The sequence below is a fragment of the Ambystoma mexicanum genome, chromosome 1p, assembly GCF_040938575.1.
Source record: "Ambystoma mexicanum isolate Mex_15411 chromosome 1p, UKY_AmexF1_1, whole genome shotgun sequence".
Lineage (NCBI taxonomy): Eukaryota > Metazoa > Chordata > Amphibia > Caudata > Ambystomatidae > Ambystoma > Ambystoma mexicanum.
The window spans coordinates 744,397,557-744,415,310 of record NC_090921.1 but is presented as its reverse complement, the minus strand read 5'-3'; the positions used below and the strand labels follow the sequence as shown (position 1 = coordinate 744,415,310).

Sequence of the window (17,754 nt, the reverse complement as noted above, 5' to 3'; positions counted from 1 at the left end):
TACAGCAGAAGAGGGCGGGGTAGTCAAATGGTCACCCAGAATTCGGGATAGTGAAATGGTCGTCTGTAAATCCTGTTCTGGTTATAGTGTACAGGGTAGTCAAAAGGTTGTCTGTAATTCATGATCAGGGGTCTAGGTACTTAGGAATGGCCCAGGGTTGTGAAATGATCAGGGTACAGGTTACAATAGAAGAGGGTGGCATAGTCAAATGGTCATCTGTAATCTGTGATCGTTCAGATGTTGCTTTAAGAGCAGGGCTTTCATTTAATTTGTGATGTGCAGTAGAGAGGGGGCCGGTCCGATTTAAGCAAACATGTTTTTCAAAGTCCAGGGATACAACAGGAAACTGCTTGTTTCTTTTGCTACTTGATTGTATCTAGTACAGTGGCCCTCAAACTGGGCGGCTGTCCCCCCTAGGGGGGCCGGAAGGATGTCTGGGGGAGAGGGGTGGCTCTTTAAAAAGGGATTAAGATAACTGTGTTTAATAGAAAATATAAGCAGTAGAAAGTCTGCTCATATTTTAAAGAGATATCCCAATGGGCCGCTTTTGGGGGCCAACCCCTAGGTGGGGGGACTCCGAAACAATATTTTCATTTAAGGGGGTAGGGGGCTCAGCATGAGAACGTTTGAATACCACTGATATAGTAAGTGATGGCTAACTCAACTCCTTGTGCTGGGTTGGGTTCCAGAGATGGTGAGGGATTCTGATCAGATGGATGGGGTGTCAGTCTTTTGGCTTATAAGCCAATCGTCCTGCTTCAGAAATAGCCATCCAATCATTTCCTGTCTGTCTTTTGCTGGAATCGCAAATTCAATTTGAATGACAACCAGCAATTGTGCAACAAGGGGAACCGGCACATCCTGCAAGACTGTTTTTGTTGTGTTGTGCCTATCTGATGTGAGGTAGCTTGTGATGTTATGTGGAATGTTTATGAGTGGATGATGGAATGTTCTGAGTGAGTGTTCTGTGTACTGGCAGTTACAGCTGGCCTACCCTGGGTGATGGGAGCCGGTGTTGTCACAGCTAATGTCCTTTATGTCTTCATGAGGCTTTGTAACTAAGAACCTGGAAATAAACTTACTTGAAGTGAACTTAATGTGCCTGGAACCTACTTCATAACAATGGCGACGAGTCGGTCTTGGACAAGGGAACCTACGAGCCACAAGCTGAAGGACTGAGGACCCTGCTCCGGGGGGTGCAGGAAGCACAAGCCACTGGAGAAGGACAACACCGCCCCCAGAAACTGTAAGTCCCATCACCCAGGCCGCAGGGGAAGGAGAAAAAGGGCCCCTTTATGAAAGATGCATCTCAGGGGGGGCTGAAGAGAGGGTTTGGCCAGTAGAACAATTCAGTAGATGGGCCTTACACTGTAAATTAGCACATGGCAATCCCTAGCCCTCTGTGTATGACCAGTAGCTGATAGCAGTTGGGAGTGCTGCGTCTGGACCAAAAGGGATTTAAAGCTTCCCAACGGATTAGAAAGTTTTTTTCTTTTTGCTGGCAGTAGAGGAGCTATCCCATAGGCAGTAGAGAGAGCACTGTCACATGGAACTTTAAAGTTCGTGGTTGAAACCCCTGAGTCTGGCGACTGGCTCAGAAAAGTGATTCGGGTTATGCTACCGTGGTCGGAAGATCAGCGTGCCCCATGTGTGTGAAATGAGGGCAGAAATAATTGTTTACATGTCGTTGGAAGAATGCTGTTGCTGACCTGCGTGGGTGTCCGTCGGGTAGAGCAGGAGATGCGCTCCCCGTCATTTTGTTAATGTGACTGATGATGTCACAGCAGAAGCAGGAGGAGTTGGCGAAGCCATGGAGCAGAGATTCCAGTGTTCTGTGAAGTCATCTGCTTCTATGGCAACACAACGATGAAGTATCGAGTAAAGCACCTTGGTACGTCTTTATACGTGCCCAGGAAGTTATGGCAGACAGTTCTGGGCTATGTCTATGAGACTACTAGGCGAGCTTGTCTTTGCAGCGTTGGTCTATATTATTATTATTAGAAGCCTTCTGTTGGTAAACGGCATGAAAGAGGATGGAGTGTACTGACTTGCTTCCAGACTGAACTTGCAGGTTGTTTTAAACACATGTCACGTTAGCTTAAGAACTGTCAGCACAGGAGAATTTTCACGAGCTGAAGGAAGGTAATGGATGTCAATTCAAGACGGCCCAACAGTACAGGGTGTAGAAATAACTTCTGTGAGTCTGAAAAGGTGGAAGATGGAATGGCCTTACTTCCGGAAGCAGATCTCTTGGAACGTTTTTATTTTTATTGCTGATGCTGTTTATTGCAGATGCTTGCAGCAAAGGATGTCAGATAGAACTGATCACTGCCGGTGTGTACAATGTACTTGACTAGGAATCGAGGAGGACTTCTCTGCTTCTGAATATTTTTTTTTTTTGTTAACGGATCAGAAACGAGGAAGTATGCCGCTCCGTCTCAATTAGTGAGGCGTCAGGTAGCGGCCAACAACATAATGTGACATTTATATGGGTAGCTCTAAATGGATTATCACATGTTCTGTTTTATCCTGTCTATGCTATGTGAAACGAATGCTGTTGTGATGCAGGTGGGAAGAAGTCTGTTTGTTGGGTAATTTGGGATTGGGACCTTAATTTCCCATTTAAAACTGACAAGGCATTTTGCAGCTGTAGGATGGTGAAGTGTTATAATAAACGCTTGCGTACTACGGTGTTTGGATGTGCAAATGAGTAAGTTATGTGTACTGTGGTATGGGAATAAGTGGTGTTTTACGGTGTTTAGCGTAATCTTTTCAGGAATTGCAGGTTTCGAGTGCCAAGCTCCATGGCACATGGACATTAATGAGCATACATCGCTTGCTATTAGTGTATGATGGGTGGTATGTGTATGTGTGTGATAGCTTTAATCATTGTGAGGATTTTCAGCTATATTGCACATGTCATTAGAGCCTGTATAAGTGGCTATGGACTCATAGGTTCGCTTTAGAGCCTGAAAATGGCTATGGACGTTTAAGTTCATAAAATTGTTAGTCTTGGGTATTTTACTTTCTGTGAGCAATATGGTTATGGTGTTCAAAAGTTTACAACGCAAATGTTTTCAATGCAGTTTGTGTATTGATTACAGCGTATGGTTGCAGTATTCTATGATTTTGGTGTGCATGTTATGCATCTGACTCAGATTGTTTGGAGAGAGTCAGTGAATGCTTGGTAATGGTTGAACTCACATTCAGCATGGTTGTGTTGCAGTGTGAAATGCATGGTTGGGGTTGTTTGGGTAATGTCAGTGGGGGATATAGTTTTCCTTACATTTGTTTTGGTTTGGTTTAGGTAGTTAACCTGACTGGGTAAAAGTTGAACATCCATACGGTTGTTCTAGAGTGAGGTAGCGCCTCGGCTCTTTCATAAAGGATGTCGGGATTTTCTAATCTTGGTAATCAGGTATTGGGACTTACCTGATTCCGGTTAAGGTTGAGCAGCGATGTGGTTGTTCTGTAAGGGAGGTAGCGCCTCCTCTAGGGTTTGTTACCCTTCTCATCGCAGAGGACCGCAGGTAGTTGGTGGTAAAAGGGGTAGCTGGGGACGCCTGGTAATGACCTGTTGGTATGGGGTGTGGTGTGTCCTGAGATGATGAGAAAATTGTTTTCTATGTTACTTGTGACATTTATTGTGGTTTTCGTTTTATCCATGGGTTCAGCAGTCGACTTGTGTGAGGATACCAGCCTTGCGAATAAGATCGTTTGTTTGATTTTACCAGTCATTGATGTTGGCATTGGGAGTGCGTGGCCACTGCTCCCAATGTGTTTGGAAGGTTTGTACAACCTGGTCTGGTGTAATGTGCATGGTGTCGAGTCCATGGGTATTTTGTGATCTCAGTGATGTTGTGTGTTTCCACTTTGTGAATCCCTGTTGGAGTGAGGTTGTAGTTGTCTTTTTCGGAGGCTTTGAGGTCTCAGTTCTCTAGAGTGGCAGTCTAGAGGCCTGCTGGAGTTCCAGGGTGGAAGGCTTGACACCCGCGTTGTTGTAGGCGGGAGCAGGTGGTAGGAGGTGAAGCAGTTTTGTGGTGGTGTAGGAACGCAGGTAAAGTAGCCCATTTTTAGGGTCGGCCAGGTCCTGGGGTGAGAGCCCAGTTGCCTGTTTGTGGCAGGAACATGCAGATGGATGACAGTATCTCTTTTGATTGGTTCATGGAATGTCATTTGTCATGATGTGATGTTTTGATGGTTGGGTTTGACCGTGGAAGTGTTCGTTTGTCAGTAGAATGTCTTGTGCGTGTATATTTGGAAGGTAGTAGATGCGTTGTGTTGTGCTGGTAGGTTACTTGTTTTGTGTAGGTTTGGTTTGGTAAAGGAGGGAGGTGTGTTGTGTTGTGCCTGTCTGATGTGAGGTAGCTTGTGATGTTATGTGGAATGTTTATGAGTGGATGATGGAATGTTCTGAGTGAGTGTACTGTGCACTGGCAGTTACAGCTGGCCTACCCTGGGTGATGGGAGTCGGTGTTGTCACAGCTAATGTCCTTCATGTCTTCATGTGGATTTGTAACTAAGAACCTGGAAATAAACTTACTTGAAGTGAACTTAATGTGCCTGGAACCTACTTCATAACAGTTTTCTTCATTTTAGAAAGTCAGAACGTAGACAGAAGCGAGTGTTGTCATGTACCTGGAGCAATCATGTAGATGACAACTACCTTCACTTTTAGTAAGAGGATCCCTTGCACGTTCATAGATGTGGTCATTGCTGCAGACATATTCTCTGCAAAGGTGAAATCACTCCAATACCTTAGGTTTTATGACTCCTGACAGCTTGCCTACTATGGCACTGTGTTTTTGGGAGCAGGTATGGGTCTGAGTACCACCCCTGGAAAGTAGGTTCCCAGGGCATTGTAGGATTGGATACGAGTCTTACAAATGCTCTTAAACTGATGGCTGATCAGTTCTCTCTCTAGCATCTCTTCCTGAAGGTGACCAGTGTACAGCAACATCCCTCAGAGGTGAGTCATCCACATCTGTCCGAAGCCAGTGCAAGGAGCATTGTAAGAGAAAGGAGTGATCTGTAGGCCTTTTGCCATGCATCCGAGAATTGGACTTATTACCAAGACCTGGTGACTAAAGCCAATTTATTTTATCCATTCACTTTGTCGGCATAAAAAAAAATGAAATCGAGAACGAAGGGCGAGGAGAAAGCCAGGGCTACCAGGATCCATGCCTTTCTAGCAATTACCCTATATTGACTCCTTCTTGGTCCACAATGAACGTGTTGCATTCGTCCCCAATTCTGCAGTCAAGTGCAGATGCATTAGCAAGGGAAAGTCAGAAAGTTTGACAAAGGGGATTCCAGACCCTTCCCCTGGATTTTCCTTCAGAAATGTTTGCTCCAAGCTGTAATTACCAGCACTGAGCAAGAGACACCAGAATAGGATATATTTGAGCATGAAGGCCATCACCCCTTTGGGGTTGGGGGGCAATAGCTTCAGATATTCAGTCTACCTTTAGTCAATCTTATGTCAGATTTGAGTTACCTAATTTCTTATGTTTTGCTATTCTGTCCTGTTCAACGTCACAAGAGGATTACATTTGGATTAAATTTGGCATATAGTCATGCCCTGCTCTCCCATCTGTGATAAAGGGACAGGCAGGCATAACTGCCCTCCACTTGGTACAGGTTATTGACCTCCCAGCCCTTAATACCATGTCATCAGCCTTGGACAATCTCAATCGCAGCTAATATCAAAATATGTTGACAACTAATGTAGGACGTTGACATTTATCCTGCTGTTGTAATGGGCATGTTTGTTTAGTTGTATCAGTTGAACTGGTGAAGAAACAAAGAATTGGCCTTTCCTATATCCACTCCATGAAGCGGTTGGCGGTTCGGCTGCTGAGATCAAGGATATGTGTCATACTCGATGCCTACCGGTCCAACACCACAGTCAGGCTCAACATTTTCACCTGCCACTAGTCATTGGCGAGTGCTAATTGAATCTTGTCAAGTACGAAATGATATGCTGTTCCACTATGGAGAACTGAGGGGGAGGGTAACCCTTTAACTTGGTGAGTAGCTTGCACCCTGAAATGTTTGCTGCTATCACAGAAATGCCTTGAGGTGCCCTCCTTTATCTGTGAACTGCTCCCACATCACAATCAGGAAGAATCCCATTACAGTACATACTTGGAAAGGGTGAGCTTGTCATGAATGATCCTGTAATAGTCTCCCATGATGACGGCATCCATGTTGGCCATCTGAGCACTATGCTTTTGAATACTAATCTCCCACTCTGAAGTGAGGGGCAAACAAAAAGTAATTCACTTTCCCTTTAATGGGAAAAATCTCTTTCATCAACGCTTTGTAGCAATAAACAGTCAGAATTCAGAACAAGCATCATGGATATAGGTTTCTTGATGATGCTGTTAAAAGATGTTACTGAAATGAAATAGTGAAGGTTAGACCAAGAATTTCTTAACCATTTCCAACCTCCTACTAACACCACCCACCCACCAATTAAGCCACTTACACACAGATTCTTAAAATTCCTCTCACCAGATAACAAACAACAGAACACCTCACCTATACAACTAACTTACACACCACAGACCTGGCCAATGCATCGTATCACTATGGGTACAACATGACACATTGCCATCTGCAAGGGTGTGAAAGCCCTAGCTTTTTATTTTTATTTAAATAAAATGGTGCAAATAATTCTGTTTCTGAAAGGGAGTGCTGCTAATCAGACCCCACTTTCAAAATAGTCTATGCCAAAATCACAATACTTGCAGATGCCTTACTTTTACCAGTCTACCTACATGATATCATCTGGCCCTGCTGTAGCAAAGAGCTGGTGCAAATGTCACCTGTGCCTCCCTAACTGCTGCTGGGACACTGAGTCAATTAAAATATGACTTAATCATTTTGGTAGCGGGACAATCTCTAAAAAGGATCTTTTTTTAGGGATTCCACGAGTCTGTCTTCTTTGTTGCATGGAGAAGGAGTGGCTACAGACTTGCCTTTGTGTTTAAGAATTTATACACAGCGCAGAGGACGAGCAGTATGCAACGTGTTTGATGACAGTGCAGCAGTTTGAGAGCGTAGTGAGCTACTCCCCACCAGGAGTTCAACAGTGGTGAGTGGCGAGTATTATCCGGCAGCTCGTCTATTAGTGCCTTACACCAGTACACTTTCGCGTGTGCTACCTTTGCGGCAGACCAAAATCATAATTTTCTGCTACTATGTCACAAGACTGTTCCGTGTCTGACCAAGACTTATTGCAGATGGCTATAGACCTACCGCTCCCTTTGTCACCGGGTGAAGGTACAAATGTATGCCTTTGTAGTTCAGCCTCCTCTGTAGGAGGTCCCGTAAAAAGTAAAAACTCTAAACGAAAGAAAGTTACAAAGGAAAGGAGCCCTGGGGTCAGTGCTGGAGACCCGGCGGGAAAAACAGTAATTGGAAAAAATAACAGCTAAGGGAGGATGGTAGGAATGAGGCAAATAAAGATCAGCCGTTGCCAGACTTGACTGAAATTTGTGTTTCTGATTCAGACATATTTAATTCAAGCTATGTGTCCTATGTGTCCACTCCATCCCCATATCTGTCTAGAAGGCTTTCCGCAATGCTGAGACAGGTTGATCAGAGAATTATGCAGGGTGCCAATAAGGGAAATACAGCAGTTCTTGATGAGATTAACTAGGTGCTTTCTATCCTGGTTACGCTTTATGAAGGGTTAAAGGTCGAATCGAAAAATCAACCGACTATGTTGGAGTCCTTACTGTTCAAATGTAATAATGTTGGGATTCAAACCCAAATTACGGACTTCTTGAGGCCTGATTTTACTCAAACTCAATCACAGTAACAAATAGAGGCATGATCTACAGAATGTACAGCAAAACCCTGGACAAGGGAACTGAAGCTGACTACCAGTACACATTAAATGGTCTAAATTGTCCCTGAAAGAAGACGTCACTCTCAAAGTTTAGACAAGAGAAGGGGACTAGTCACTCAATAGAGAATATCGTTGAGGAGACCTTTGGTAGGAACGTTATCTAGCTTGACGACTCTAAAATGCCCTTTTCAAACTCCAGTATTTCCTTAGTTGTCCCAGTCACAAATGTAGGAGCAGGGGAACCTTTTGTTTTGCTGCAGGGTAAATTATGCCGCCAGGGCCTGGGAAAAAAGAATAAGAAGTCTGCTAAGGGTAAAACACACAAACTGTGGAAGATCTGGACAATATTAATACCCCCAAAAAAGCAATCTTATCAATTGCCTAGGACATTTTTGAGAACATTATCAAATCAGCTCTGGGTAATGGCTGTCCTGAGAAATCTGCAATTACATCTCGCCAAGCCACATAAGGGAGCATGTATTATGCGAAGACTTTCCAGCAAGGATGCATCCAATGAGAATTAAAATTTAACAACAAGAATGGAGAAGGAAATACCCCAGCTCTCACTCCAAATGGAGGCCCAATAGGTGTCGACTCGGTTTTCATTGCCAATGACTGTCAAAAATGAGAAACAGTTTGTCTCATTTTCATTTCAGACAGAGGCTCGGTATGCAATCTCAGCCTTCCTTTCTATTCCTCTAACTTTATCTTTTTTTTTAAATAAAATATTTTTTATTGTTTTCCAACACAAACCATACAAACTTACATTCACTTCCTTACGGTAATATGGCTTGACCGTGGTCAGTCGAATAGCAACCATGTAAACAGTTAAGTAGAATCACACCTTGTCTCCACCCAAATATCTCTTGACATCCCCAAAGTCCTCATTACCCTCCCTCTTCCATTTTCCCCATATTTTAGTTGCTTTCGCTAGACAACCTTGTGCCACATATATTCTGTGCTCCACTGCCGCACACACATCTACATCAGTGACCTATTGGGCCAGGGCCAAAGACTCCGGTGATCCCCATTGTTGGGCTATGTTACGTTTCATTTCATCAGTCCTACTGCTGTGGACATGAACAGCCTTTCCCAACAGCAGTATTTTAGGATCAAGTGGTATTGTTCTCTCTAGAATATCAGCTAATTTACCACAGCATTGTCGCCAGAAGCTTCTGATCCGGGCGCATTCCCACAGGATGTGTATGAAGGTGCCCTCCCCCTCCCGGCACCGTAGAGAATTTGGATCTGGAGCCCGCTTCCACCTGTGCAGTGCAACCCTGGGGTAATAGACTCTGTGGAGAATTTTAAGTTGTATCAAGCGGAGACTGGAAGCAATCGCAATCTCTCGCCGGTACATTAAGACCTGTGTCCAGTCTTCTGGATCGATAATACCTAAGTTTGTTTCCCATCTTAATTAAATATTGGTCAGCTCTGTGGTGGCAAAGGCAGTTATAGCGTTATATAGGATGGAAGTGACTCTGGTGGGTATTCGTTCTATTAGGAGGTTACGTACCAAGGGTGAGAATTCGGGCGTGTCAGTGAGTGCTGGCCAGTGTCTCTCCAAGGCGTGAGTAAGTTGCATATAATGATACTGCTCAGTATCCAGGAGCCCAATCTTCTGTTGCAGTGTTTCGAATGGAGCTATATTTCCCTCGATAAGAATGTCACCCACTTTGGTGACTCCAGCTTCCATACACCTTGGCCATGCCGTAAGTTTCCCCAGTTCCGTAACATTACTGTTGTACCAGAGGGGTTGCATAAGGGTCACCTTATTTCCCCACCCAATGTGTGCATGTTCTTTTTTCCAGATTATGGTGATGTGCACTGCAATCGTCTGTGGGGGAGGTCTAGTGAGGGTCTGATGGATTGCATCAAGTGGCAATGTATTCTGACCTCCCCTCAACTCGCCCCGGATGTGCGGTAATTCTCGATCACTGTGGAACAGATCGTTAACCATTGCAAATTTGGCACACCCAGTAATAGGATTGGAGGTTTGGCAACCCTATACTCCCTTCCCACACCAATCTTTGTAGCATAGCTAGAGCAATACAGGGCTGTCCCCCTCTACATATAAGTTTTCTAAGGAGACTGTCTATTCGGTCGAATTCGGAATCGGGGATCGCGAACGGGGAGTTTTGTAGCACATATAGGATGCGTGGTAATGCCATCATCTTGAAGAGCGCGGCCCTTCCCATCAGCGTCAGGGGGAGGAACATCCAGTGTCGGACATCGTCCGTAAAGGCGTTCAGTAAGTGGGTGTAGGTTATGGGGAATATAGTCCGAAAGATTCCTAGAGATAAAGATCCCTAGGTTGCGGAAACCTTTGTGTTTCAACTGGTATGGGCAGTCCATGGGAATTGCGTACTCCCCGCCTTTCACTGGGAAGAAAACAGATTTCCCCCAACTGACCCTTAGTCCACTAAACTCACCAAAGCGTGCCAGCATCTGCGTAACCACCGGGCAGGATCGGGCTGGGTCGCTTAAATATATCAGAAGATCATCAGCATAGAGGGATACTCTATCCTACCCGCCTTCCGGCCAGCTGAACCCCTTCCATGCATTGACCTGCCAGAGCCATTGGGCCAGAGGTTCAATTGCCAATACAAAAAGGAGGGGGGCAGGCGGCACACCTGTCGTTTCCCTCGGCCCAGCGGGAGGATCTGGAGGGCCATCCGTTAACCCTGACCTCCGTGTGCGGGGCTTCATATAATAGCTTCACCCAACCCAGGAAGGTCTCGCCAAACCAACCCTGACCTCCGTGTGCGGGGCTTCATATAATAGCTTCACCCAACCCAGGAAGGACTCGCCAAACCCCATTCGCTGCATTGTTTCCCAGAGGCTTTCCCATATCACTGAGACAAATGCGTTTTCAAAATCGATGGCTAGTAGGGCAAGTGGTTTGTCGAGAATGGGAGGCCATTCCACGAGCAGGTAGAGACGGCGTATGTTCATTCGTGTCGACTTGTGTGGCATAAAGCCGCATTGATCAGGGTGGACCAGGGAGGAGATGGCTGATTTAGGTCTGGTAGCGAGAAGTTTGGTGAGAATCTTGGCCTCCCCGTTAATCAACGATATTGGCCTATACGAGGTGCAGAATTCCGGAGGTTTACCTGACTTGGAAATTACTACAATGCTGGGCATATGCAGGTCAGGGGGAGGGTACCCTGTTCTTTAGCATGGAGGAACATCTTGTGAAGGGGGGTTGCCATCTTATCTCCACCCAGTTTCTTCCAGGTCACCACCAGTAGGCCATTGCGACCCAGTGTTTTCCCAGAGTGCAGTTGGGGCGATGGCCTCAGCTATTTCTGTTTCGGTGAGATCTCTATCTAGTTGTGCACAATGCTACTCAGACAATTGAGGGAGCGCAATATTATCTAAAAAGGAAATATCCACCGGGGACTTCGGGGCACGGTAGAGAGCAGCGTATAAACTGGCAAATGTGTCTGCTATGTCGGGGTCTAACTGGGTCTGTTCATTCCACGCATCTACGATCTCCCTGATATGTCGGTGTCCCTCGTCCCTCCTCTCCAGCCAGGCCATCATCTTGTCTGCTTTATCACCTTGTTCGTAAATACGAGCCTTCAATTCCTAATGGGCATGCTTGGCTTTTTCTAACGCAATGTTTCAGAGGCATTCTCTGGCTTTGAGAAGGGACCGGTGTGTTTCAGGGGTGCCAACTAGGATATAGCTGGCTTCCCATTCCCCTGCTTCCCTCTTAGCATCCGTCACTTTCCACAACTGTTCTTTCTTTTTATTGGATGTCCAGGAGATTATTTCTCCTCTAAGCACTGCCTTATAAGCCTCCCACAATACTACAAGGCTATCGACTGCGGTAGAGTTTATTTCAAAGTATTCAGTAGCTTTCTCTGTGATTTGTTTAATGAGTTCAGGGAAGCCAAGATAATAGCTGTTTAGTCTCCACGTCTTGGGGGGGGGGCAGGTCTGTCCATGCCCAACTCCATCACCAGGGGCGAGTGATCAGAGATGCCTTGAGGGAGCAATTCCACAGTTCTTACCCTATATGCTTCTGGGGTTGTGAGAAAAAAATAATCCAGTCTAGATAAGGAGGTGTGGGCTCCCGAGTGGAATTAGTAAACTCTGTCCACTGGGTGAAGTTCTCTCCATGCATCACAAAAGCCGATGTCTGACGCAAATGTTGCTTATCTGATGGGGATGTTTGGGTTTCGGCTACGTAGGTGCGTGCAGTCTAGTGTGTTGTTCATCACGTCATTAAAGTCACCCCCTAAAATCCACGTGTCTGGCTGGTGCTTTGCCACCAGAGTTGTTATTTCATCCATGAGTTCATCTCCAAGTCTCGGCAGGAGGTATATAGCCAGGATGGCTAATGTTTCCCCCTAGAGTGTGTCCTGTATCACCACAAAACGGCCCCTGGGGTCTTGTTACATCAAGAGCAGCTTAAATGGGAGGCATTTTTGTATTAGGATCAGAAAAGGGTACAGGTCATGCCAGCGAGATGTGTCTTGGTAAGGAGGGCAATGTCAGGGAAGTGTCTATTAAGGAACTGGCTGACTGGATGTCGCTTGATTCCAGAGCCCATGCTGTTCACATTCCAGGTGAGAAGCTTGAGAAATTTGTAGCGGTTAGTGGTCCTTAACAGGACTTGTGTGCATGCCATGAGTGGTATAGTGGTATTAGAGTTGCATAAATTGTGTTAGGTGGACGTGTGATCTGAATAAGGCAGGTGAATGCATTGGGTTTCTCTCGCAAGCTCACTGCAAATTTAAACAATAAACAAAACGTAACAATCCTATCCCTTCGCTCCCCCGTACTCCGCCCCAACCTGAAGCATCTGTCGCCCGAACATTTGCTGGCAGTGAAGAGATTACACCATCAGCATTAACTTAAAACATAAACTGCCCCAAAAAATAATTTGGCATATAGTCTCAGATAGGACTGATATAAAGTTCCACCCGGAACAATCGAGTTCTAAGGAAAAGAAGGGGAAATGTGGGAGGGAGAGGAAGGAATGAGGGGGAAGTAGGGAAGGTGGGGATGGGGGAAGAGGGAGGCCTACCGGGGCTCATGTTGTGAGCTGATGCCATGGCGGTTCCGTGGCACGTTCAGTGGTAAGCTAGCAGGATGTGTGATTAGTTTGCCGACTTGCATTGGCACGGCTCCTTGCTCACTTATAGTACCATCCAGACCATAGTCAGCTATCCATTTGGATCCGTCCTGTTCCGGCGACCTTGGGTGTCGTTCCGGGGGAGCCCGGTCGGGTCGAAGGGGAGGTATCCTATTCGGCCGTTTTGGTTCTGGTCCCCAGTCACCTTCGATATGTATCTAGGCCAGTTCCAAGCCTCTTGCGGGTCAGTAAAGTGTACTGTGGTATTGTTGTGGTAGATTTTGAGTTGGGCCGGGAAAAGCTGTCCGTATTTCACGTTCATGGTGTGCAGCCGTCTCTTCAGCTGTTCGAATGACTGTCTGGTGCACTGTACCTCAAGGGTGTAGTCCGGAAAGAAAGAGATCCGAGAGCTGTTGTGCGTGATTGACCCTTTTGTGTGGGCCGCCTGCAGCAGAGCATCCCTATCCCTATAGTTTAGTAGCCTGGCTATCACCGTTCTAGGTGGTGCGCCTGGGATTGGTCTCCCAGCCAGCATATGGTGGGCCCTTTCTACTGAGAAGAATTTAGAGAAGGATTTTGGAGCAAAAATATAAGCCAACCATTGCTCCAGGAAAAGTTCCATACTGGGGCCCTCAGTGTCTTCAGGGAGCCCTAAAATGCGCACATTATTGCAACGCCACCTTCCTTCCCCTTCATCCACTCCGGCCTCCATGGTCTTAAGGCTTGTCATCACCCACGTGAGCTGCTGGTTAACTTCCCTGAGTCCGTCCTCAGTTCCGGAGAGGCGTTGCTCAGCCTCTCCAGTGCGGGAGGACAGTTTTTGCAGGTCATGTCGAAGGAAAGAGACCTCCGCTGTGATGTCATCCATTCTTTTCTCCATTGAGGAGCACAAGTTTACTATGGCTAACATCACATCCTTTAGGGGGAGATTATCTTCCATCACATGGGGTTCTGACTGTGGTACAGGGTTTTAGTTGCGGCGGTAGCGGTGGTCACAAATTGATCCATCTTGCTTTGCGTAAATGTCTTCTTTTGCTTGTCCTTATCCATGTTGCGTAACAGGGCCAGTTGGGTGCTGGTTTAGCCGTGTGGTGGCTAGTCCTGGAGTCGTGGTAGTCTTGTGCGTTAACAGGCACTCGGGTCGTCCGGGACACCCACCCTTCTAGTGCAGAATCGACTCTTGTGGAAATGTCCAGCTATCCATGAGGGGTTGAGGAGGGATTATATCAACAGCGGCGCGGGGCGTGAAGCCTCTGTATATATGGCATCAGAGTGTTCCTCAGTGTGCAAGCCGGCCCTGCAGAGGCCCACTGCTCCGACCCTGGATGTCTCGCTGGGTCCGCCCTTCAGTTGTGCATTACCCTCCCAAAAGCTTTGATCCCCTTTGGGGGTAAGAGGGGAGGAGGATGTTGTTGTAGTGAGACAGCACTAGATCCAGGGCAGTCCTCACCAAGCTTCCCATGCACCAGTCACCTCAGTAGAGGGTTTATCTTGGGTCACGCGTCCCAGAAAGTGGGGATGTTACACCTCTGCTCTCGCAAGTATATCTACCCTAATGTGTGCAGTTGTGGACAGCGGATCCAAGATCTCCGGCCGCTCTGCTCTCTTCTCAGGGATACAGAGTAGGGGCCGTCACCGGGTTTGTCTCCTATGGAGGGTGGCTTTGTCGGTCTGTGTTCCAAGTTGCAAATAGTCACACGAGTCCAAGCGAGTCAGCCCTTTTGTTCCAGATCGGTCTGTACCCTACGAGGTGGTGTTGCGTCTGAAACGCTTTGGAAATAACTACAGGGAATGGGGGATTACATCTAGCCTGTTGAGATTATTTATTGGCCTGCATGAGCATTCAGTAATGCAAGTAAGATTAAACCAGGATGGGTTGTTATCCCGTAGAATACTGATGAAAAGGGGGTTAGACAGGGGTGTATTCTGACTCCCTGCCTTTTTTAACTGTACTTGTCAGTGATTCCTGCAGACTTTCTCTCTCCTAAACTGTCAGATTTAAAGGTAATGTGGCTAAGATATGAAGATGATTTTCTGATATTTGATTGGACGGAACATGGTCTGCAGTATTCATGAAATGCTTTTGAGAATTATGCTCAAACAAACTTCTTGGCAATACATTTTATACAGTGTACGCTGGAGAAGAGAGAAACATCATATCAATGGAAATCAGGCGGGGAGCCACAGGAGAGGGTACATAATTTTATATATTTAGGTTTTCCGATCCTGCCTAAACCCCATGGGTCAAGAATAAAGGATTGACTGAAATCACATGCAGTAGCCATGTCATAGGAACTGGCCCACATGGACTAAAACTTTTGAAAGTTCTCTGTTAACCCTACGGTGAAATTATATGAAGGGAAAATAATCCCTACACTGTTAAAGGGAATTTAGACTCTATTTTTGGGATATTTGAAATTTTAAAACAATTTGACTGATTAATCTGGAAAAGGGTGCTGCACGTTCCAAAGTCAACTCCATTCCATGTGATTCAATGTGAATTGGGTCTGAGCTCCTTCGAAAGTAGAGCGCAATGGAGGCTTTTATCTTTTTATCTGAAAATAATGGATCCATTGATAGATTGTTTAGTTCATGATTTTAATTTTTTTAAGGGATTTTACTGAATTATGCTCCAAGGTTTTAAGTGACCAGGGATTGACTGATGCAAATCTCATCGAGAACTTGGTGAAAGTTAAACCACACTTATATAAGAATGATTGGTCTTGAATGCTGATGGAGATGCACTCGTATAATTCTCTTGGTCACTTGTAATTGGAGCACAAAATGTTGGGAATCCTTGCCTCATACATGTTGAAATATCCTAATAGATATATTAGAAGATCATTTTTCTGATTTAAACGGAACCTCTATCATACAAAGGAGGTACAGGCCAAATATATATAAACGAAAACGGGGGAAATATGGTCTGTCGCTTTTGCTGCAAAACTGTTTCTAAGGAATCACTTCACTATCTGTTGGTTCATTGTACCTCTTTACAAGGAAAAGGATGGTATTTTTTTTCAGAAATATATTGATTGGAATTATTTGTATTGTCATAAGGGTGAAGAGCTTCGGAAGGCAGGTCTTGAAGGTTGCACCACCTCATTGCTCTTGTCAGTTGTAGGGTTTATTGATAGCCTGCGACTGGAGAGTATTGAACTAGTCTTGAGTAAATGAATTACAAAGACAACATTTATGAAATGTGTGCTATGTTGTTGAATTGTTTTTAGGGAATGTGGGAGGATTTTATTGATATTTTGTATTTGTCATTTTGGAAATAATCTTTTATGTATTACTTCTTCTTGAATTGTTTGTATATGTAAAGGCTAAAGGATTATTTTTTAACCATATAAGCAATAAAAAAATAAAATAAAGAAGTCATGCCTGTTTGTGGCATGGTGACTGTTAAAAGCACAAAATTATGAAAGCCACACCAATTTGATATCAGCCAAGCGACATCTCTGTGAGTCCTGGGCCAATCTATGTCAAGGCATTGTATATTCATGGAAAGCCTGGCTATTTCCGCTCAACCCAATGAGACCCTAAACATAATACTGCTTTTATTAACTCCTATGGAGGAGGGGTAACACCACCCCTCCAACCCCAGGAACCCTCAGTAGGAGATTCCCTGGGAGTCGGTACTTCAAAGGCAGCACTGACACACAAGAGTGCTGCGCAACAGAGGGCCTTTCAACTCAATAGGCAAGGTGCAGAGTTAGAATAGCCTGGGAGAGAAGGTGGGCCTGAGAAGAAGCCCCAATATCTTGGTTTTCTGTCATGCCTCTCTTCCTTTCCATACTCTCCACTTCCTACAGGACAAGGCACTCTGGGAATGAAGTCTAAAGGTAAGGGTCACTTGTTAGCTAGACAGGGACTACACTCCTTACAGCAGCTTGCTTCAGACCAATCCCTTGTGCCATTTTGCATTCATACAGTGGGGGTCTCCCACTTCTTCCTTGATTTATCTTTGGACACTAGGAAGAAGGAGAATACACCTTTGGACCTCTGTTTGGATTGCAGTTCATTCCAGAGTCCCCTGCTATAGAACTGAAGACAGAAAGCATTCGAGGCAGATGAAAGTTCTGCTCACTACCCACCCCCAGGGCACATTGGGGTGAACCGCTGCTGGACTAAGGCCTCAACTGTTGACTGCACTGGATCCTGGATCTTGTCACTGAAGGTGACGGAACACGTTTAGGTGCCAGACAAACCCACTCGATTGGGAGTGCATCACAATTATTCACCTGGTTTTAGTGCCCCTGGGTTGGGACTATCAGCACCCAGGAAGCCCAAGAACAGTAGGAATCCTTGTTTGCCACTTCAGGCTTTTTTAAAGTCGCTTTGACCATGCTCGACACCTTTGTGCCAATACAGGACTTTTAGTGCTGCTTTTGGCCTCGTAAGACAACTTTGAACCGCTTGCTGCATCTCGTGTGGCCCAACACTGGTTTGACCCATTGCTGCGGACTGTGTCGAACAACCCAAACCACAGGATCGAACTTAGAGGGAGCAACCGACTCATGCGCTGACCCAACCTGACGAAAGCCATCGAACCTGCTATCGCAAACATTGACTAACCCCAGCAGAAGACATTGGGGGTAATTACGAGCATGCTGGTATACAGTAAAAGTGTCAGTGATTCGGTTTACTGCCATATTTACCGTACCAGCGAATACCAGCGAGTCAGCAACAATAGCTTGACGGTATTTCCTGGAATACTGGCACTGGGAATACCGGGAATGGTATATCCGATGATGGTATAACCAGTGCCAGGTACACAGTGCCTGCGAGTTCTGTGCATGCTGGCCGT

At 45.7% G+C, this 17,754-nt stretch overlaps 1 protein-coding gene across 2 annotated transcripts in view; it reads left to right on the top strand.

The window, feature by feature from the left end:
* Positions 1-17,754, top strand: part of LOC138580074 (methanethiol oxidase-like) — a 443,490-nt gene that overhangs the window by 150,002 nt on the left and 275,734 nt on the right. The gene's annotated exons all lie outside the window — the stretch shown is intronic.